This window comes from Natator depressus, chromosome 5, assembly GCF_965152275.1.
Source record: "Natator depressus isolate rNatDep1 chromosome 5, rNatDep2.hap1, whole genome shotgun sequence".
NCBI classification, from domain to species: domain Eukaryota; kingdom Metazoa; phylum Chordata; order Testudines; family Cheloniidae; genus Natator; species Natator depressus.
The window spans coordinates 113645184-113670109 of NC_134238.1; positions in this window are offsets into that span (position 1 = coordinate 113645184).

The following is a 24926-nucleotide window of genomic DNA, read 5'->3' on the forward strand; positions in this document are numbered from 1 at the left end:
TGTTCACGAGCAGCTGATTATCCACCATGACCCCCAATCCTTTTCAGAGTCACTGTTTCCCACTATAGACTCCCACACCCTGTAAATATTGCCTACATTCTTTGTTCCTAACTTTACACTTGGCCATAATAAAATGCATATTGTTTGCGTGCACCCAGCTAGTTTACCAACCTATCCAAGACTGTTCTGCAGTAGTGACTGTCCTCTTATTTACCACTTGCCCAGTCTTTGTGTCACCTGCAAACTTGATCAGTGATGATTTTATGTTTTCTGCCAAGTTGTTGATAAAAATGTTAATTAGTGTATGGACAAGAACTGATCCCTAGAAACATACCTGTTTGATAATGATTCCCCATTTACAGTTACATTTTGAGACCTGTCAGCCCATTTAATGTGTGCCATGTTAATTTTGTATTGTTCTACTTGCTTAATCAAAATGTCATGCAGTACCAAGACAAATGAGTTACATGAGTCTAAATATATTACTTCAACATTATAACCTTTATCAACTAAACTTCTAATCTATATCTTCAACTGCAGGGAGATAAATTAGGTAGTGGTGTCTGTTGAACAAAATATACTGCAGAACTTGTTTTGTATCTGTATCTGATATCTCTAAGCATCTCTGATCTCCTAGGGTTAAATAAAATTAATTCTATTTTTATTTTTCCTACTAGCCACAATTTGTATCTCACTTTTGAAGCTGATTGCTTTGTTGGCATTGGGTAGTCACTCAGAAGTGAGGGGTAAATTTGCTCATTCATTCTCTTTTCATAGTTCCATCAAACTCTGTGACATCTCAGAGTTCCTTTCCGGAACTAGCCAGCAATTTTGCCATCAATTTGGCTAAGAAAAAGGTGTCAATGCTGTCAAAGATTTAATCCACCACTTGATGTTTCCACCAAAAATCATGCAAAATTTAATTATAGTGGCAAGGATATTTCCCCCTTTCATCTCACTGTCTTGACCACAAGCCATGTTGTAGCTTCATTTGGGATCTGACAGAGTTCCTCTACTTACTGGCTTTATCATGAAAGGAAAGACTTTGGAACTTACATTTCCTATTTTGCTGATGTGTGGAAGAGTGGCTAAAATTTTTGAGGTGGGATGGTATAGTCTTGAATGTGACACTCATGTTTTTGATCCTATGGGACAGATGACGTAAGTGTAGCAGGATAGTCTTTTACAAGACTCAATTGTTGTGGAATTGATCAGATCATCTAGAAACCTGCCACATGTTCAGAGTTACTAAATAAAACTGCTTTGAGGCCGTTTGTGAGCAGTTAATATAGAAAGGGTATTTTTTATCACCAGTCACCTTGCAGTGATGACACCAGGACAAAAACTTCCTCAAAACCTTCTCTCTCCTCTAAATGTAGAATTTCCTTCTAAAATTGAATTGGTCTTGGCAATACTCAGTCCTGCAGTAGAGACAACTTTCAGGTTTGATATCTTACAGCCCTGCTTTATACCATGGCAAAGGGGAGGTTCCAACCTTTCCAATAGGACACACAGAACTTGCTATTTGTCCTGAAGGTCCTGAAATATCAGACTTTAAACTTGTCTAGAAAAGTTGTATTCGATCATTTTTAGTGGTTTTTAAGAATGTATTAGTCATGTTTTCATCTCACGCTGTGAAGTGTATATTTGACTTATGGTACCGAGGATGCCGGAGCTTCACAAGTGGAGGGATACAAAAATAGTCTCCCTTTTTTAAAAAAAAAACATTTCTAATTTTTTTAAATAAAATTGTTTTCTGGTAAATTTGTGGCATACACAGAACATGTGACTGATTATATATAGATATAGATATTCACATTAATGCCATCTATATATTGCATACAAAATACAGACACACGCGCACGCGCTCTTTCTACTGTGAGATGCATAGGAAATAATTGTAAACTAACCAAATTTTCATATGTTTTCCTCTGACTGATCCTCTTCTCAATTTCTGTGAACTGGCCATTTGCTAGAATTGAGTGACACTCTAAGGGCATGAGTTTTACTCACAAAATATGCACAAAATTGTCAAACAAGTAGCTGTACAGAGAGAACACTGATTTAATCATAGAGAACTGGCAATGGCCAGCACGTGTGGTACTCATTTTATGTGTCGTGAATATGCAAATGCACATTTTTCTTTTTTGCATATGCATACTTTGTACATGTATATATTTGCCTATTTTATGAACACAGTTTAGACACCAATATTTGGAAATGTATCCCTAATGCTTTTTTTTTTTTTTTTTTTTTTAGAAACATAGGCAGGACCAGTGATGGACTGCCAAAAATTTACACTGGGCTCCCTCAAAGCTTTTCTAGCTCAGTTAATGATATTTATGGTTCTGGCCAGATCGTAGTTACTGGGTGTGATTTCAGCTCGAGCTGACACACACAAGCTAGGTTTAAACGCACTCGCCTGGGTCCCAGGACAGTAAAGCAGCAACAGAAGTGCAGATTGTGCAAGTCTGCCTGAAACCCAGGACAATTACTCACGGGGCTAGCCCATGCTGAAGTTTGCTCTGGCATGGCTCCACTGTTCTGGGACCTGAACTAGTGAGATGAAAGCTAGCTCAGGTATGTCGTCTCAAGCTACCATCATGCCCAGTGATTGCAATCTAGACATATCTTATGATTCCAAACGGTACAGTGCTGCAGGGTTCATCCCCTACATGGTTCTGGTGGAACAGTTAGTAGGGGAGTTTCCAAACTTAACTGATTCATTTTACATAAAAACATACATATGAGAGAGAGGATGGGGCAAATCTTAAGGTCACCCAGCCACACGGTGCAGAAATAGAACCCAGCTGATTGCTACCCTTTCCTGTTTGGTTCGTATTGATTTATGTTTTCAAATCTATCTTCACAAGGAAACGATCTATACATTTAGGATGAAATCCTGGCTCCATTGAAGTGAATGGCAAAGCACCCTTTGACTTCAGTGGGCCAGGATTTCACCTCTACTTTTTATTTAATTGAAAGCTGAGGTTCTCCTTCCTGTCTCTCAAAAGCCAGGTCTGCTAACAAGGGGCCCCAGCAAGCCCCATCCAGCTTGTCACTGAGCAAGACCATCAGAGGTTCTTTGTTTGCCTATCCTTCCTGTTAGGTTTCGGTGGATAGAAGAGATTGTGAAAAATCAGGTATCACTGGTGATTAGCAAATCCAATTTCTTAACCTCCCTAATAATGCTTTCTGTAAAGAAGAAATTCTAGAGAACCACCAAATATGCCATGTCTGACTCCAACATTGCTGCAAACACATTTCTGGGTAAGACTCTCACTTTCTGCATCTGTCTCTGATGAGGATAATCAATATTTTCGCCCTCAAACAACCCCCCAACTGGTGATAAAAGAATATAGTCTGAACAGCCTGCTTGCATTTGCTCTGCTTGAGTGTGGGTTTGCATATTTTAAGCATCTCTCTGATACAGCAAGCAAGTCTGGAAGGAACAGAGAATGGTAACTAGTCAGCACCAAAGGGACCTCGGTTTGTGCATTCACAGAATAACACCTCAGACCATATCTCTGATATCCCACATACCTCTATTGAGGTTAACGTGGTTAATAAATCTTTATTACACTATTGTAATCTGCACAGAAAATTTCTTCGGAAACAGTATGAAATCTTTCAAATGATTCCAAGTAGCAAGAGATTAAATGGAATGGTTAAGAGAGTGTTTTATTTTATATTTTTTCCAAGTAGATATAAAACTGTTCAACGAGAAGCTATATCAAATGTTTTGGAGATTCTTCATATCTCACTTCAGTATTTATAATTTTGAAGACTCCATGCTGTTTCTACCATTGGTTTGAAGGGGGCTGGGTTGGCGGTGGCAATTTTGTAGGGAAAAGAGGGATTTTGACTTTCTGTTGTCATGGTAACCCATGTATTCAGGTTAGGAAGCTTTATTGAATGTTTTGGCTATTTTTGTATCCCTGCCTTCATTTAATAGATCTTGGTGTTCAAATATTTAATTCACCTCTTCATCTGCATTCAAGCCGTTTGCCTTTTAATATTTTTTTAAAAGCTCTGCTACCTACAGGAAGAAATTGGATAGTGAAGGGTGATTTCCCCCTCCCCCACCAAATACTTCCTTAGACATAATACTTCATGTGCAACTTCCTCTTCTGTTCCTTAGGGACAAGGGGAGCAGCATTCCCAAACAAGGTCTTCCACCTTGTCATAAATATAGAGGGAAGGGTAAACCCCTTTAAAATCCCTCCTGGCCAGAGGAAATCTCCTCTCACCTGTAAAGGGTTAAGAAGCTAAAGGTAACCTCGCTGGCACCTGACCAAAATGACCAATGAGGAGACAAGATACTTTCAAAAGCTGGGAGGAGGGAGAGAAACAAAGGGTATGTGTGTCTGTCTATATTTTGTCTTTGCCGGGGATAGACCAGGAATGAAGCCTTAGAACTTTTAGTAAGTAATCTAGCTAGGTACGTGTTAGATTATGATTTCTTTAAATGGCTGAGAAAAGAATTGTGCTGAATAGAATAACTATTTCTGTCTGTGTATCTTTTTTGTAACTTAAGGTTTTTGCCTAGAGGGGTTCTCTATGTTTTGAATCTAATTACCCTGTAAGGTATCTACCATCCTGATTTTACAGGGGGGATTTTTTTTTTTATTTCTATTTACTTCTATTTCTATTAAAAGTCTTTTTGTAAGAAAACTGAATGCTTTTTCATTGTTCTCAGATCCAAGGGTTTGGGTCTGTGGTCACCTATGCAAATTGGTGAGGCTTTTTATCCAACATTTCCCTGGAAAGGGGGGGTGCAAGTGTTGGGAGGATTGTTCATTGTTCTTAAGATCCAAGGGTCTGGGTCTGTAGTCACCTAGGCAAATTGGTGAGGCTTTTTACCAAACCTTGTCCAGAAAGTGGGGTGCAAGGTTTTGGGAAGTGTTTTGGGGGGAAAGACGTGTCCAAACAGCTCTTCCCCAGTAACCAGTATTTGTTTGGTGGTGGTAGCGGCCAATCCAAGGACAAAGGGTGGAATATTTTGTACCTTGGGGAAGTTTTGACCTAAGCTGGTAAAGATAAGCTTAGGAGGTTTTTCATGCAGGTCCCCACATCTGTACCCTAGAGTTCAGAGTGGGGGAGGAACCTTGACACACCTCCAAAGCTTTTCAGCTGCCAAACAGTTCTTATCTGTGGTAGCACCACATTACTATGGCTCCTTCATATAAGAGGCCAAATTCTGCCCTCAGCTACTTATGCACAACAAAGATTCTGTTTACCAGATGGAAAATCCTAGGGAAACAATGCTCTGCATATCAAACATGATCTGGAAGAATGAACACAGGGTTAGGAATCAAAAAGGTGGTCAGAGTTCTAATCCTGGCTCCATTACTTCATCTTTCTAGCTCAGTTTTTCCACGTGAAAAATTTTACTTGCCTTTCCCAGGGGGGGTGTGGTGAGGATTAGATCATTTGTACAGTGCACTGAACAGATAATGTACTAACAAATGCTTAAGTGCTACCCTTTCTTCAGAGATTCTACATATCTTTAATCACAGCCTCATCCTCATTTAAATCTAGTACCTATTGTACAAGAGATGGACCAGAACCAGTACCAGGGCTATGATAACCCCCAGGGTTCAGAATCCAAATCTGGAAACAGATCCAAATTTCATGCCTGGCTCTTACCACATGAATGGGTCAAGCACAAGACTCTGAAACATAACACTCCAAACTTTGGGGGCTGAAAATTATAGTTCTAGACCTAACTTTTCAAAAAGTGATTATTGACTTGCAAGTCAGTGGAGTTATATCAATTTACACCAGCTCAGAACCTCGCCCTATACTGGTCTGTGCTTCCGTTTCCCCATCCATAAAAATGGAGATAATTCTATGTAGGAAGGCAGTAGGGACTAGTGGCTAGTGCGTAGGCTTGGGACTCAGAAGCCCTGGGCTCAGTTCCCAGCTTTGCCACTAGCCTCCTGGGTGAGTCTGGACAAGTCACTTCAGCTCTCTGTACAACAACAATACTGATGTCCTTTGTAAACCACTCTGAGATCTACTGATGAAAAGCTCTATAAGGCTAGATATTATTCATCTTTCTAAAGCACTTTGGGTCAAAAGTGCTATATAAATTCTATTTATTATTCTTTGCCTTCCCAAGCTAAACAATTCTAGTCTTTGTAATGTTAAAATAGCATGCACACACCACCATGCTGCTAACTATTTTGTTGCCCTTCCCTGGATATTTTAATCTATTTTCATTTCTCTTTATTGATTTGAATATTTTACAATGCCCACAGAAGAGTTTCAAAGGAAACATTCCCATTGATCCCCAGAGTTCAATAACATTTCTAATAACAAAACATAAATATCCCCTAAGAAGCTCCCTTTTAGGAACAAATCCCAAGATCTTCAAATGGTGGGAAAGAAAATTAAGCTTATAAAGAGTAAATTCCAATCTCCCAATTTGGATAATCAGCAGGTAATGTTATGGATTGATTCTCACCTGATATGCTGTAGCTCTGTGGATTTTAATGGAGCTATAAACCAGTTGAGAATCTGGCCCTTATCTCTGTACAACAGGCCAGTTTCAGACTTGGTGTGTGTAAGTGCATCTCCAAGTCTGAATGACTCCCAACTAGAGCTGATCTGCAAGATACTCCTTGAAATACATCGCTGATGAAAACCAAAAATATTTCTGACAAAAATATCATGATTTTCCCCCCATTTTCCAACAAATTCCATTTCATATCTTTATCAAAAAGCACTGGAGACATCTCTTCAACAGTATACAGGCAAGCCATCTCTCCAAAGAGACTTAAGCAGTTATTAGCTTTATTGTTCACAATATTGCCAACTCACCTATTGTTTTTACACAAGTCTATGATATAGATGATCCTTATCCTCATGTATTTAGCATTGCTTTCATTGGTTTCTCTTTCTGCTGTTCATTTTTAATGTACATAATATACACACACACAGAGATCATCTTCTCCATTGGCATTTACATGGGTAGCCATGTTTATGCTGCTCTATTCTTCCTCTCTACTGCATCCTGCTGATATATACAGAGACTGATACCGCTTCCATAGAATTCAATGGGAGTTTTTCTATTGACTTCTGTGGTCTATTGACCACTGACATCTACTTCCTTTTTAGAGAAAATGAACCCAATAATCTTGGTGCAGGCATATTAGTGATTTCTATGAATGCTCTTATAAATTCCTCTGTACTGTTTTCTAGCCTCTTTTGTAGATGCTTTTTATCATCATATTTAACATCCTATTTTCTTGACCATTGCAGAGTACTGAGTAACCATCTTCACTAAGCTCTCTCTGCCAAGACACCTCAATCTTTTCTTGGGAGGATCTGAGTAATTCAGAGCCCATCAGCGAACATGATGGTGCTCAATATTTATTATTTAGGTTTTTTCTCTTCTATTAAAAGTCCAGCTGCTTCATCCAACCATTGTATTATTTACTAGGAACAATTTCAGGTCATCAATATGCTTTTCCACCTACAAAGGATCCCCTGCCAAAATTCAGACTTGTTCAATACCCATCCTCTGTGTCTCCTGCTTCTCTCAACAATCGCTCCACTACAAATCTGTTGTGGAGTTCATCCCATTACCAGAAGAAGGGAGATCAGGCTCTTGATGGCTGCGATAACAGAAAAATGGAATTCACGTGAAAGCCCATTTACGAACGCCTAATTGACTAATGGGACATCAAGCTTCAAGAGAGTTGCTGACAAGGAGGTGGCAGTAGAATAGGTGTGACAATTAGTGACATGTCAAAAGCATGAGAGAATAAGTATTTATACATGCCGTGTCAATCATTTTCTGTATGCCATTGCAAATGCCTATCCCTTTCAGGCTGGCATCCAAAATATAGCAATTAGTATTTGAAAAAACGCTTCAGACATTTTATGGAAATGAAAGTAAATGGGTGAAAGACCCAATGGAAATAGCAGTATATGACAAAGACATCATTAAATGTCACCATGCTGCAACAGCACATTTGGCTACTGACATCAGCACTGTGGATAGCAGTTATATCCTTCAATGAAAGCAATGGTAACAGCAGACTCCAGTAGAGCTGGTTGAATAATGTGTGTATGAGTTGACAAACTTTGCCTTTTTCCCCTAAATTTACATTTTTCCATTATTATACAGCAGGGCAAATAATTCACAAATAAATACAATTCTGTGATTTTTTAATTATCATTTGCCCTAGTCACTCAAAAGAGGTGGCTAATCATAAATATAAAATAGAATTTAAAGCTGAAGCAATTTTTAATTACCCAATATGTTATTAATATAAGCAAAGGGGATTTTCATTTTTTTAAATCTCATGAGTTTTTAACAGTTTTTAGTTTTTAACATGAGTTGACAGTGTAACTTTAAATCCGTGTAAAAGCAAATAATAATAAAAACCCCATAATCAATTGTTTGTCCCTATTTATGGGGGGAGAGGCTGGAAATGTCATCAATGATAAATCTAGTCATAAACCTACTTCTCATATCAAGTCATATGTCTAGACACTTGTCCCCCATGAATGCACTCCTAAAACTGTGAAGATCCTTGGTCATTGGACTATTTTTTTGAATGCCCCTGTGGTGGGGCGGTGCCCCACCCCTAGGCAAGATTGGGCTACAGAAGGCCAGAGTAGCTGCACAGAATGGCAGCCAGTCAGAGAGGGTCTGTGGGGGAGCCCATCAGTGCCAAGCAGAGGGCAGCCAATCAGGGCCAGGCTAAACCCTATATAAAGGCTGTCCAGGCAAGAAGCAGTCTCTCCCAGGTCCCAGGGAGCAGAGGAGAGCTCCAGCCCGATATCTGTCAGACTGCAGGCCCTGACCAGAAGGGCCTAGAGGGTGCAAGGGGTCAGAGGGGAAGTGACTCAGGGAGGATGGACAGACGAGGGGAGAGAAGGAGGGAGGAGAGGCTGCCACTAGAGGGTCCCTGGGTCGGGTCCCAGAGCAGTGGGTGGGCCTGGGGTCCCCTTCCCCCATGTACTGCACCTGGCTGTGGAGGAGTGGCCGTGACAGACTGCAACCGGCCCTTGGGCAGAGGGGCTAGACTTTGGGAGTTGTGGTTGGCCACTGCAGCAGGGGCGAGTTGGAAGACTGCTGTTAACACACACACACACACACACACACACACACGCCCTGGAAGGAGGTGAGGACAGACCAAGGGGCACTGTCAGATGGCAGTGACCAGAAGCGGATGTCACTGAGCAGGGAGCAACACGAGTCCGGATACCAGCACAACAGACGATGGATGGGACACCACTGAGAGGGCGCTCTGCAATGGACAAGAGCTAATTCCCAGACGCGCCAGCGGGAGGTGCTGCGGTGGTGAGTCCCAGCCCCGTCACAGCCCCCCTCAAGCACACTGTCCCCCTGATTTAGCAGCAGACCTTGTTGTGTGTCATGCTTACAAAGGTTCAACAGAAGTTCTGAGAATTAGCCATTAGACGACCTGGAATGGATCACAAAACATTTTAATAATATGGTCTTGGCCCCTTTTCCTATTTGTATCCCTCTCTGTTTCATATGCTATTTCACTGATGATTAAAGCAATTAGAATCTGCAAATTAATTTTACATTGTGATGTCTTTTGCTGAGCTGGTGATTTTCAACAGTCTTGTTTGATTCTCGAACCAGAACTGTGGTTTAGTCCTGAAGATCATCTCTCTCACCATTCACATCCAGCCTCAACCTTTCAAATCAACTTTTAAACTTGTATCCAAATGAGTTTAAGACAAATAATTTTACAAATTGGGATCATCCTTTTTAGTTCATGCATAATACAGCTGAGTGAAGAACTGAGTTTTTTTTGTTTGTCCAAACTAAAGAAGCTCTCAAAAAATTCATGTCGGGTCAACCCGTAATGTAATTTTTTTGGTTTTTCTACCAAAACTGAAATACTGAAAACAAAAAAAAAATGCTTTAGGTCAAGCAAAGTATTTTGATTGAGTTAAAACGACATTTGTTTTTCAATTTTTCATTTTGTTTAATTATTGGCTGTTTACCATGATTTTGGTTGGTTTTTTTTTATATATAACCCTAGCCACATTTTTAAACAAAAGTCATTTTGAAAGGAAAGTCAAAATATTTCATTTTGTTTTGACATTTTTTTTCAGCTGAAATCATTTATTTGCCAGATTTGTGAATAGTTTTGGTCAGCCTGAAACTACGTTGTTTTTGGGTTTTTTTTGGTGAATAAACTATTTGAAAAATTGCACCTAGCTCTCCTCCACAAGCCACTACAACTGACCGGTATTATTGTTTTATTGTTGGATATTCTTCTAACTGTTATCTAGATCTTTCCCTCAGTAGATCTCAAAGCACTTCACAATGGTGGAACTTGAATGGAGCCCTGTTTTAGGCTTACACTTACATTACGGGCGAAACTTTTCAGCTAACTAATGAAAGAAAAATCTGCTGTGTCTGAATGCTGATCATCCTTAGCATTTAGAGACCATGCTTCTGTAACTTTCATTTCTTTGCCTATACTTTGAAACTTACCTAACATCTTCCCAGTACACTTTTGTTCACACCTCACTCAACTTTGCTTAGTTTGTAGTACAGAGATGTTGCATTAAGGAAATCTTATCCAATCCTAGCATTTGTGATCATAGACTCATAGACTATCAGGGTTGGAAGGGACCTCAGGAGGTCATCTAGTCCAGCCCCCTACTCAAAGCAGGACCAATCCCCAACTAAATCATCCCAGCCAGGGCTTTGTCAAGCCTGACCTTAAAAACTTCTAAGGAAGGAGATTCCACCACCTCCCTAGGTAACACATTCCAGTGTTTCACCACCCTCCTAGTGAAAAAGGTAGCGTTAGCTGTCAAGAAATGTCCCCTGATCTGAACCTGGTATTATGCTGATAGCATTCTATTAAGAGGTAGGATTCTTTTTAATTGAGTGTTCCTCAGGGAAAAACTCCTGGATGCCAAGATAGCCTTTTAATAGTGAGGAGAAACTGTTCAACGCAGACAAAAACATCTGTGATGTTTCTTTAACAAAAATAAAAGGCCATCTTTATGAATTGTTAATGTATGTATTTAAGCCCAGTGTCATGCTATAGCAGAAAAGCCTGCACTTTACCTTGTGCAGTTGTATAAAAATGGAAATGCAGTTGGCTAGGTTCTGCTAGATCACTGATGGCACTGTAGTTTAGATTGCAGGGGTATCAGATTTTTACATTAATGTATTTACTTCATCATCGGGCTTCTTTGTAGATTTTCAGCAGCTGTGCTGAGCAGGGAATCAAACTATTCCAATTAAAGATTTCCTTCCAGAGGATACTGTAATGGCTAGATTGTGCTTTGGTCTACACTCCCACGCTGAAGAATAACGAGCAATAACACACACCCTTTTACACCCTGCATGCCCTATCTGAATCCTGGGTCCAGGTGCACAGAAGTAAGCACAGCTATAAAATGGGGAGCTTTGGTTCCTCCCATCTGCACACCAGCCACCCCCGCAGAGCAAGGAGGGAACTGGGACTTAGATGTGCCTCTCAGACATGTTGTCTCTTGGGGCTACTTCTGAGGTGGTGAAGCTTGGCTATGCTAATACAGAACCACAGATAATATAGGACCCACTCTGCAGGAGGCAAATACAGGTAGCATATGCCATTTAGCCTTACACTAGTTGCCCATTCCCATAGTGGATGCACTCATGTGCCACTTATTTCTATGTTGCCTGGGTACTCTATTTAACTGTAATAATCATATCTCCGTTGCTTTCAATTCAACTTCTTTATAGAAAACCATCTTTCATCATTTTTTTTCATCATTGTCCTTTATTTCTTATCACTATCTAATATTTGGGGCCTGACTTTCCAAGTGTTGAACACTACTACATGCCTGATACCTAGAATTTAGGCACAATAACAGCTCACAAATAAGGGAAATTACCATTCCTAAAAGTAAGAAGGGTCATCTCAAACCATATATTACCTGAAGCTGACCCATGAGGACCCCCCACATGCAGGGGTCCCATGAGGACCCCCCACATAACATAAAAATTAAAATTAAAAAAGCAGAATCTCACCCAGATTGTGGTGTTTCAATAACTGGAAATACGCAAGCCCTCAGACCACAGCCACACTTTTCCGTGGTAAATTATTCCATGATGCTGTCCAGTTCCAACCTTGCTGTCTCGTCTTTCTCCATGGCAAGGAGAGCAAGGTCACGCAGCGATGTCTGTGATTAGTGTTGAACGCATGTCATTTTTGACACATCTTAATGTGCTCATGGCACACTCATCTATAGCCACTCCGATTGGTACAATGGGTATGGTGAGAAAGAGTTGACACAACATTTCCATTTCTGGTAAAACATCAAGAGACTTTGACACAAATGAAATTCAAGTCGCTCTGGACTCCAAGTGACAAACTGAATACCTTTGTGTCCTTTGTAAAATAATACAACTCAAAATACATAATCTCCTGAACCAAGTATAAAGAAAAATGTGTGTTTAAGAACCTCCTTTGACTTTTGTAAATTCATATTTTGAAGTCACCTGGGATGGAGCCAACTTCATTGAGGAGCTATCACTTGAAATCCCTCACACAAAACTGAATCTTGAAAGCAACTTGTCAGATGGGAGCTTCAAATCTATTTAAGCAGGAAAACTGCTTTGACCTGCTTCATTGTTGACCTATTCATCTGCAGGAGTTTTGTTTTGTTCCTTTCCAGTTCGCCTACAGGGTCTTTGGGGTTTTTTGGTTTTGAGATGATCGATTCTATGGGATCTTTGGCTTTGTTGCTGACCTATAGGGCCTTCAGTTGTGCCGGTTTCAAAGACAGTTTCTTTGAAAATATCAACTACTACTTCGGGTGCAACTTCAGGGATACTGCACACTTTGTTTCCCTGACTTCAGCCATGACACAGTGACAGCTTTGTGCCTGCTGAATTGTAGAAAGTCAATGACTGCATCTCTTCAGACTGTAGGAGTCTATCAGGAAGTTTCCAAAAAGATAGTTGCTGGTGCCTAGGATCTTTGGAGACAGTTTGTAATAAAATCTTTTTCTTCTCATTTTCTAAAAGGAGACTTTTTTTGGTTGTATTCATGGTTTTCATTTTCAGAGACCTTCCAGTATGAGAATAACTAAACTGGAAGTATTGGGCTAAATAAAGTGTATTTTTGTGCTGCCTAATTTATCCTTCGGTTGTGGGGATGATCCTAAAAAAAAAATGTGGATTTTTCTGTGCAGAATCTAGCAGAGATTGGCAGAACTACAGTGGGGCTGGCTGGAGAGAGTGCTGGGAGGGCGGTACAGAGAGAGGCTGGAGCAGGTGGATACATACCTCTCAGTGTCCTAGGGCAAGCTATAGAGGCTATGGAAACCAAATACATTTCTCAACAATAGCCCCTTCAGCAGTGGTTGTGAGCCCTGCAGGATGGGATAGGAAACTTCTACTACTACCAGCCACAGTGTACTGGCCATGCTCAAATGCTGTGGGGTTTTGCAAAGGCAGTGCAGGACAGGTGGGAGAAGGTCACCTTGGGAACCCTTTATAAATGGGGGCTGATGGCCAGGGCTGGTGTTAGACACATCCAACCCATGCAATTGCATCAGCCCTGAGGCAGCAAGAGGGCCCCGGGGGGGTGACTGTGTCAGTTACTTGTTAGGGTGAGGCCTTAGAATCGAGCTGAGTGAGATAAGAGGGCAGTGGCAAAGGAATAGCTGGTGCAGCTGTTCAGAAGCCCATGAGCTGGAGTGCCCCTGCAGGCTCAGGGCTGATCGGTTGCACCGTATATGCCCGGCGCAGCCTGCTGCAACTTCTAGGAAGAGCTCTGGTACCCACTGCCCACATTTGAATTTGCTTAGGAAACGGGCCTCCAAAACAGTAGCTCGGAGGTGAATTCTGATTAGCAGGACTGCCAACGGCAGAGCCTCCAGTTTGGTTGAAGGCTCCTCCTCCCCTCCCTTTGCCCAGGCAAATTCAAATGCGGACAGCAGGAACCAGCATGCCGCTCTTCCTAGCGACTGTGACTCTAGCTCTGGTGGCAGCAGCCGTGGTTTGCAGCTCTGGCTCCTGCTACAGCAATTCTGGCTTTGGTGGGAGCAGAGCACTGGTGCAGGGCTCAGGCCAGAAGGAGCACACAACACAGCATGGAGCTGGGTGGCGCAGATGACTGGGGGTGGGGAGTGAGAGTTTATTTGAATGTGGAACATATGTGGGGGCCCACATTGAAAACTTGCACTGGGTCCTGTGATTTTGTTCTTTGGCCACTGGCAACAGGGAGGAGACAGGGCACTTGAACCAGGTGGGGCCCAGTCAGAGTTTGCTGACTCTTAAATCTGCCACTAGCCAGGCTGCAGACCAAGGCATGGTACAGAGACAATGCTCTCTGGAAGATGACATCCTCCTGGTCACAGATAAGGGAAGTACGTCCTTAGTCTTCCTACAGGACCTCTGTGACACCCTGGTCACTGAGGTTGCTGCAGCATAGGGAAGACTGCAAGCTTAAGAAGTCAATTAACCAGCTTCTGTTGGAGATTACTAGATTTCCCACAGAAACCTGCCTGTGTTTTGACAAAAGTTTTGTCACTTCTATATCAGATTCAGCAAAACATTTTGTTTTAGTGAATCAGTATTTTCCAATTACAGTATGTCTTGTTGAAAAAATTCCAACCAGCTCTAATCCCCATTTTCACAGATGAGGAACTGAGGGAAAGAGAAACGAAGTGATTTGCCTAAAGTCACTCAGGAGGTCTGCAGCAGAGCCAGGAATTGAACCCAGCTCTCTTAAGAGTCTAAGCCCATCCAGTATTCCACAAGACCTTCCTCCCTAAGGTGCAGCATGCTCTTTTCTGCTTCTATTCTGTAGAATTATTATATGATAGCCGGTAACCGTGCTTTACTGACTTGAGCAAGGCTGTTAGTATGATAATTTGATTAAACAGGTCATCAGAGCTTACAGTTGAGGACTGAATGTTGTCTTCCACCAGCTTAATGGCTATTGTCCAGTCTTCAGACTATGTACTCTTAGCATCTGTAATTGCTGAGGTATGTCTCTGATATATATTTTATTAGGGTCACTAGAAATGCAACCACGCTCTTTTTTTTATTTTGCCTCCCCAACATTACAGGTCATTTGTTCAGCAGTAGCTTCAATTTCTTCCCTCACAAGTCAATCACAGAATCATAGAATATCAAGGTTGGAAGGGACCTCAGGAGATCATCTAGTCCAACCCCCTGCTCAAAGCAGGACCAATCCCCAACTAAATCATCCCAGCCAGGGCTTTGTCAAGCCTGACCTTAAAAACTTCTAAGGAAGAAGATTCCACCACCTCCCTAGGTAACACATTCCAGTGTTTCACCACCCTCCTAGTGAAAAAGTTTTTCCTAATATCCAACCTAAACCTCCCCCACTGCAACTTGAGACCATTACTCCTCGTTCTGTCATCTGCTACCACTGAGAACAGTCTAGAGCCATCCTCTTTGGAACCCCCTTTCAGGTAGTTGAAAGCAGCTATCAAATCCCCCCTCATTCTTCTCTTCCGCAGACTAAACAATCCCAGTTCCCTCAGCCTCTCCTCATAAGTCATGTGTTCCAATCCCCTAATCATTTTTGTTGCCCTCCACTGAACGTTTTCCAATTTTTCCACATCCTTCTTGTAGTGTGGGGCCCAAAACTGGACACAGTACTCCAGATGAGGCCTCACCAATGTCGAATAGAGGGGAATGATCATGTCCCTCGATCTGCTGGCAATGCCCCTACTTATACATCCCAAAATGCCATTGGCCTTCTTGGCAACAAGGGCACACTGGTGACTCATATCCAGCTTCTCGTCCACTGTAACCCCTAGGTCCTTTTCTGCAGAACTGCAGCCTAGCCATTCGGTCCCTAGTCTGTAGTGGTGCATGGGATTCTTCCGTCCTAAGTGCAAGACTCTGCACTTGTCCTTGTTCAACCTTATCAGATTTCTTTTGGCCCAATCCTCTAATTTGTCTAGGTCCCTCTGTATCCTATCCCTACCCTCCAGCGTATCTACCTCTCCTCCCAGTTTAGTGTCATCTGCAAACTTGCTGAGGGTGCAATCCACACCATCCTCCAGATCATTAATGAAGATATTGAACAAAACCAACCCCAGGACCGACCCTTGGGGCACTCCACTTGATTCCGGCTGCCAACTAGACATGGAGCCATTGATCACTACCCACTGAGCCCAACAATCTAGCCAGCTTTCTATCCACCTTATAGTCCATTCATCCAGCCCATACTTCTTTAATTTGCTGGCAAGAATACTGTGGGAGACCGTGTCAAAAACTTTGCTAAAGTCAAGGAACAACACGTCCACTGCTTTCCCCTCATCCACAGAGCCAGTTATCTGGTCATAGAAGGCAATTAGATTAGTCAGGCATCACTGGCCCTTGGTGAATCCATGCTGACTGTTCCTGATCACTTTCCTCTCCTGTAAGTGCTTCAGAATTGATTCCTTGAGGACCTGCTCCATAGCTTTTGATAGAAGCTCTCAGTACACTTTTAAGACTATTATTCGCAGGGTATCACTATGAGTAGACTTGATGATGGTGGCCATTAATGCCTGAGATATTATGTAATCATCAAATAGTCCTTGAGCTTTCTCAGTTGTTGCTGGTATTTAAGTTCATAAGACTCCTCATTAATGTATGCCTCCTTCTCACAGCTAACCAGCCCTTGTGGGTCTATTTACACTGCACACTAACCTCCGGCTCTGACTCAGGTTTGAGCCCAAGCCCTGCTTTTGTCCACACACAAGTCAGTCTGACTCAGGTCAGCAAGCATTCAGGACTCTTCTGGCAGGGTGGGTCAGAGCCCAAGTCCCACTGAGGCTCAGATCCAGGCCCTGTTATTTTGCATCATGGACACAGGTCAAGCCCCAGACCTGAGCAAAGTCTGCGTATGGACTCATTACCACAGCTGTGAGGTATGAGTCCAGCAACTGTAACCCCAGGTTTACAATGCACTGTGGATGCTCAGGCATGAGCTCAGAAATACCAAGTCCACAGACCCAGGTTTACAATGCAGTGTAGACATTCCCTGTATGTCTCTGCTCCCTTTAACGTATTCCAGCCAAGCTGCAGGACGGTGGTAGCTCCCTACTTTGGTAGACCCTACTTTTCTGCAGGCTTTCATACCACTTCTTGAAAACCAGCTTCTTCTCTGAACATTAGTACATTCAGATCATATCCTACCACATATCTGAAAAATGAGTGGTTGTCTTTTCTCAGCTCATTTACTATTGTTATATCCGCATTCCTGCAATACTTCAGAACAGTTTGTTAGTGTCAACCACGCATTCATCTCGGATAGCATCCAGAGTGACAATGAATAGCTGACATAATCATTATGTTTAAGATGCTGTTCATTCTCTTTAAAAAGTAACTAGTGATCTAAACCAAATCAAAGAATCATCGGACTGGAAGGGACCTAGAGAGGTCAGTAATAACTGGATTTTCAAAGTTAATCTCACTGGTTTCCTATCTCTCATAAATAATAATATTCTCTTTGGTTCCTAGTAAATGACAGATTTGCTTTCATTAAATGCCAAAGTAATAACAACAACTAGCTTTTTATCCCAGTGGGCAAATGAATTCCCGGTTTAAGCCCAATAACACAGTGGATTGACATCAGGCATGAATTTGCCCCCAAAAGTCTGTGTTCAGGCTTACTGATTTATCCTAGTTGCTGTCAGCCCTAGATGTTGATCTGTAAGCTTCCTGTTCTTCCCCCAAATATTAAAACCTTCAGTGACACATTTTACTAAATGACATACATGGGTAACTAGTAAGGAGCCACACCTCTAGTTTAATCATTCTTTTTGCTATGCCAGTGTACACCGCCAAGCCACAGATCCTGCTCAATTTACCCAGCTAAGTAGCCTAATTGGTTTCAACAGGTCTATTCATTTGAGTTAGGAGAACCAGCTTTGCCTCTAATACAGCCTTATTGGAAAATTCTGGGAGGCATCTGAGTGCAAGCCCACCTGTTTCTAAAGGTCCCTCCCCCAGACTTGGGGGAGGAACACTGGACCCAGGACCCAGCTGAATTCAGGGGAACAACCAAAGAATAATAGGGATGGGAATGAGGGTCATAGATTCAGAACTAGGGATCCAGAGGGGGTCACCGAACAAAGGACCCTGGACAGCACCCACAGCTCCTCAAAGTTGTCTAGGAAGCCAGCAGATGCCGCCCAGAGGAACTTTGCCCAGATGCATGAGACAAGGAAGGAACAAAAATAGGCCCCACAGTCGCAGAGCACCTCTTCATCCAACATCCTCCTCCTGGTGTTGTAGATGGCCACTTTGGCCAGGGCCAGGAGGTGGTTGACGAGGAGATCTCATGACTTCGTGGGGCCACAGACAAGGTGTGTGAATATGAAAAGGTGTGGGGAAAACTGCAGCCAGAACCTCAACAGGAGGTTCTGGAGGAGCTGGAATAGGGGCTGCAACCTGGCGCATTCTAAATAGACATGTGCCAGTGTCTCCCTCATGCCGCAAAAGGGGCAGGCATCGGGAATGGGGGTGAACTGCACCTGATACAAACCCGTGCTCATGGCTCTATGAAGGAGCTGCAATCATAGAATCATAGAATATCAGGGGTGGAAGGGACCTCAGGAGGTCATCTAGTCCAAGCCCCTGTTGAAAGCAGGACCAATCCCCAACTAAATCAATATCCCCAGAGGGCTGTGGGACCAGGGTGGAATATACACTGGCCAACCAGGGTTCTTCACCCTCTACAGGTAGTAGAAGGTACTGCCACTTGGTATCGGAGCAGGACATGAGGGTAAGTGAAACGTGTGGAGCACAACCTTGTAAAATTGTTCCCTTGGCACGATTCAGAAGCAAACCAGCTGCAGGGCATGCAGTCAGCTCGGGTTATGGAAGGGAGGGTGTTGGGGGGAGGGGGGTTCACAGGGCAGGGACCCAATGACAAAGTCCAGAAGGCCTGGGGTAAGAGGCAGGCAGGGAGCACCTTCTCGCTGGACCCTCTCAAGGCTTCCCCCACCTCCTCCTGGAGTATGCACAGGGACGTCTGAAGGATTAGAGCCCCATGCACCAACAGGTTGCTTGGGGATCCACCCAGTCCCCACCTGGTCGTAGTCCAGGAGGTCTCCGATTCTGTTGGTTTCTGCCAGGACCAGCTTCCAGCTGCACTAGACTGGGAATCAGGAGACCTGCATTCTATTATTGGCTCTGCAATGGGCCTTCTGGCTGCCCTTGGGCAAGTCACTTCCCTTTGGTGCCTCAGTTTCTCTATCTGTAAAATGACAATGATGCTTACCTCATTTTTAAAGCACTTGGAGATTTAGAGAAGAAAAGTACTGTAACAGAGCAATGTATCATTATCATCCCATTATCTGGCAAGGGCCTCTTTAAACATGCAGTGACATTTTAAAAATATGCATATCCTTTTTAGGAATAAGCACACAGGTAAAAAATTAACTATATATGGAGTATTTTAAGTTCTCCTAAGTTACCTATGCCATTGCCTGACACTTAGTGTCTAGGGTCTTCTTTGCCTTCCAGTGGGCAAGCCTTAAAGAAACGGAGAGACCAGAAACAGCGAACAAATTCATGTCTCCCATACGACTGTGAGTATTGGGATAGATATGATATGAACAGCAATTAAATAGTACCAGATTCATGTCTCCCATACGACTGTGAGTATTGGGATAGATATGATATGAACAGCAATTAAATAGTACCAGATACATGTCGTTTTAATTTTCAGTATGAATGTTGCAAGCAAAAGCAACATGTTTCTGACATAACTAACATGCCATAGTTATTGGCCTTCCCCACTGCATAAAATAAAATCCTCATTCTGCCCAACTTCATACATAGGAAGTGATTTTTATTGTTCTATTTTTATATGAAAGACCGAAGTGTCCCTTGTTTATGAAGACTGGGCGATGTTGCTTATTTTGCTTAGTGGTCCAAACAAAGGTTACAAAACCTCAGACTAGTATGATAAGACCGATGTATTGAAGAACTCCCAGATCCCAAGTCAGTCACTGTAAGCTCAATTGTTTCCTAAATTCCAGTGAGTGGTACTTTGCTGCACAGATTAGCCCCACTAGTATCGGTGAGGTTGTCAGAGAATAATGGTGGCAGAATCTAGCCCAAAATTATTAAGGAAGAGCTAGTGAATAGGCTAGACTGACGTGATTGGTACAAACTTCAGGATTATAGTCATTAGGGGAAAGATAACTTACTGCATTGTATATTTGATTAATGCCTTATCTAAACCCTAAGTCAAATGGGAAGGCTGTTCCCTCTCTCAGACATGACTGCATTGAACGTTGCTGGCCCATCTCAAGTTCAGTGGTCTGAAAATGCATGTTAATACCCCAGGAAATAGAACAGCCAGCAATTTGGTAAGTGGGGTGGTGTTTGCTGAGGGATGATCCCCCGGCAGCCCACTAAGGAGCACTATGTATGATGTTGAAGAAGAATGACCATGAAGAAAGCCACACAAATGGAGGCATGTGAGAACTGTTACAGATAGTGACTTGCAGAAGCTAAAATGAAACCAAAACCACAGGATTTCTCTGCCCCTATTGAAGTACAGGTTTCACTTGGGGCTTATAAAAATCCCTGGCGATAATTGGCTTGGGATCTGAATAATCTTTCCAAGCACATTTTGGATTGCAGCCTTCCCACCGACCCATAAGATTCATTATCAGTTTAGATAACAAATGAATCTTAATTGGGGCAGTAGTCCAAAATTCCCTGGGATTGATTTGTCAGAACCCAGATGATTCCTTCCCAGGAAGATTCATAAGCCCCCTGAGAAGACCTGTGCAGAAAAGACACATGGTTTCAGACTTGTGCTGGACTTTACCCAGCACCAGACAGTGAGGAAGCAGACCCACAAATACATTCTCAGTTTTGATTAGACAAGATGTAAATGCTCTGAAATGGAAATGATATTCCCTTTGCTGGAGAGCTGCACTGCCAATCAGAGGTTGCTTTGAAGGGAAACAAGTAATTGAGGCCCAAGTTTGATTTAATAAGGGGTTCACAAAACATAATGTTAATAGAAATCTATTTTTAACAGTTCTTTAATAATTTAAAATGTCCCCTGCAGTTTTGGAAAATCAAACACAATTACACTCTGCTAGTATGTATGAGAATCAGAATGAAATTGACGATAAACTAATCCATCTAATTTCACTGGTTTTTAATAACTGGAGTTGTTAATCAGCTCAGTTGTCAAGTCTCCAGAGCAGTGCTCAATATGCCTGAAGCAGGAGGCAAAAGTGGCCTTATGCCACATTTTAATCCTTCCATCTGATTCTGAGGTCAGCCAGCAGCTGGTTCTACACTGGCATCACTTAGAGCAACCTCAAGGGTGTTGTACATTGCCCCATTTTGTAACACCCCTACCACTATGCCAACACTTTGCCACCCAACGATTCCTCGATGCTTGGAAAATCCTCAACTGCCATTTTCAGGCAGTTTTAAATTCTCCTTTACATCACTGGAGCAGTACAAAAGGGGACTTAAGCAGAGGCCAGGATCTAGTCCAATGTTAAATACAACTGTCTTCTCAAATATTCCTTTCAGGATTTGTTCAAATGAATGTACATACCAAAGCCATCTTTCCTGCATGAGGATAAGGTAATCTGTTGTACTGATCACCAGAATGAATACGATTTTAAATTAATTGCACCAAATGTTGAAGTCCTTGTTAGTTTATGCTCAATTCTTAGGCTAGACTCCCAATGAAGAATGGATAAAAAACTGAGCAAAGACATTGGGGTTTGGTCCATGAGGACAAACATACATAAGAAGGGTCAGAGATGAAATGGAGCATTGAGCTCAGCAATAATAATCTATCAAGGAGAGAAGACATGGAGTTTGAACTACCTTAAGGTCATCTGGTGAAGCTGGTGAGCAGAACTGCCTTCCTGCATTTAAAGGCTGTGATCCCACAATGAGATGCATGAAGGTGGATCCCTATGACCATACAGAAGCTCACTGCCTTCAGTGGAGTTACACATGGGCATGAAAGTCTGTCTTACGTCCTTCTAATTGCAGGATCAGGGCTAAAATATCTATTTAAAACTAAAAGATCCATCACTATTTTCAAGAGGTTATAAAAAAAAGAGAAAACTTATATGTGAGACCTACAGAAAAACCAATATTTTGTTTCCACAGTCCCTCTGCGTTCAAGCACGGGAAAGGAAACGTTAATTTCAAGTCCCATTAGGAATAGAGGAGGAAAGCAATGGCTGCCAAATAAGTAAGTTGTTAGGATAAGAATTCTTATTTCCAAGCTTCTGAGACCACATTACCAACAAAGGAGAGGAAATAAAAGTATTTAAATTATTTAGAAAGTATTTGCTACAATGCCTTCAAAGGGAGCTAAATTATGATGTTATTAAACTCAGAGAAACGAGTCTTCCCAAAAGGACTAGATCTGTAGTTTCTTTGACTGGAGCTTTGCCAAGTAAAATTGTTCAGCCTTAGTGTGATTACAGCATTAAACTGCTGGGGGGGAAATAAATTTAGCAATAATATAAAGCTAAACTAAATTTGAGTGAAATACTAAAAAAAGGCAACTTATGACACACAAATATGTATTTGGAATGAATATTTAACAAAAACAACTTCTTCATTTGGAACTAAATAAAAGTTTTTATAAAATGTATTTATTTGTATTTTTGAAGATGCATTCATGCAGCAAACCTGTATAAACTGATAAAAAGTCCTGGGATTTTGTGCACATTCAGAAAAGAAGAGAAGTGTTTCCTTTAATTAATTGGTGAAGTCTGCTTCAGTACTGATTAGTTCTGCCACACAGTGGGAAATGATGAAAACTGAAGGAGTACTGGTTACAAAGTACTAGAAAATGAAAACGAAGTGAGGCAGAAAATTTAAAGGGCTGTTGTTTTACTTATAAAACTAAAGTTCAGCAGCATTTTAAAGGAACCCAGTTTCATTTCCAAGACTTTATCTCAGTCATCCTCTTAAAAATAAGTACAATAAGAAAACTGGTGGATATGTAATATAATCCATAATATCTACAAATAAATCTAGGAAAGGATATATGAGCATGCCTATAAGAAACAACAAATACACTGGACCTGATTCTGCTTTCCTTCACAGAGCCTTAACTGTCCTTGTCCTTTGAGATAATCCACTAGGTCAGAACTGAAGCCTATTATGAGATCAGCATCTGTGCAAAGAGACATTCTGTGGCTAGACAGAGGACTTCAGCCCCCACAGCTGTCAATCTGTCACCTTTCACAAGTACTGCTAATAAAAGAGTAGAGAGATCAGTAAATAAAGTATGAAGTGCTGTGTAAGGGGATGCAAATTAGACTCCCTCATATTACTTTAGACTCAAATACCCATCGACCTACTTATACTTACTTTTCAATGCAAGGCTGGAGCTACACTATGAGCCCAGGGGTGAGTACCCTGCTTGTGTACACGTACTCTCGTTGAGCTCGTGTGAGCGTAAACAGTAGTGTAGCTTCAGTCACACAGGTAGCTTCAGCAGAAGCATGGCTGAACTGGGCTGAGAACATACCCACTGGTTTCAGGCGGCACGGCTCAGCTGCACCTGCACTTCTGCTAGCTGGGCTATTGCACCTACACTGCTCTCTATACTCCACGAAAGCTAGTGCAAATACGTGTACAGGAGCCGGGGAATCACACCCCTCATTCATACTGTAGACATAGCCTGAATGTGAACAAACCTAAACTGGTGTAACTTACCGAGAAAGGAGCCATACAAATCAACCTTAATTTGACATAACTTTAATTTGGCCACCTTATGCATATGCATAATGAGACAGTCTTTACAGGATTACATGCTATTTTCCCCCCGCCTCATTCAGGGCACAGCAAGGATGGTGTTCACAGACATACCCTGAGAGCACAGGAAAGACAGGCTCCCCGCTCTCAGATCACGTGCCTGGACATGGACCCGGCATGGCTGACAGCAGCCTAGAACTGCAATCTCAGGGAAAGTCCTGCTCAGCCCGGGGCTTACCCAGTGTAAATGCAATCTTCCAGGAATTTAGCTGCTAAAATCTAAGAAGCCTCTACAGAATATGTGTGAACTGAGATTTTTCAAAGGATTATACACGGACTAAATTTGGGTGGATTTTCATGGGAATGGCACAAGGTACATCCCTGACACAAAGGCCACCTGCCTGCCACACTTCAAGTCCCTTCTCCCAAAGCATGGTGGCTCTACAACTGCTCAAAGAAAAGGTTGCCAGTATTTTTTAATGTGGACAAAACAACACATTTTTCCCCAGACACAGTTGCAGAAACAGCTGGTTGGAGAGAGGGGGAAAAAATCCCTCAGCCTCAGGCATACACCTGGGCTGTAAAATTTTAGTCCCGACAGTTAAAGTTGGACAAACTTATAAGCAACTGAAAACAGGGTCTTACAGCAGAAAATGCCAGCCCACCTTAGCAGACAGCGTTGCCAGCCCCACCTATAGTAATGTAGAAGTATTAGAAGATTATTTATGGACCAAAAAAAAAGTTGCAGAATGAATTTATGAATCTTTTGCTAAAATCTGAAAACATTCGGACATCTTCTAGGTCCAGCAAATTTACAGTTCGCACTTTGATAATAAATAGGCAAGTTTTAAAGTGTGATGTATTCGCATGAGTGAGCCATGCTGCAATAGCTGACTTTGTGTCTACAGTTCAGTGAGGAGCCGACATGAGAGGGAAGACACGCTCAGTGCCAAGCAGCTCTGCTCAAGGGAGGGTGGCAGGGTGCCTCTCAGCAACTGGTATTTGGTACCACAGGCACTGACTCCGTTTTGCTTGTGATTTTTCAAGCTGAAGGAGGAGAGGCTGTGATCTTTGCAGCCAACATGAAATTCAGGAAGTCCCCTTCCCTAAAACTGGGTGAGATCAAATGCTGTGTGCCCATCTTGGATGAGAGTGCTAGGATGAAAGAAAGGAGTGCCATTAG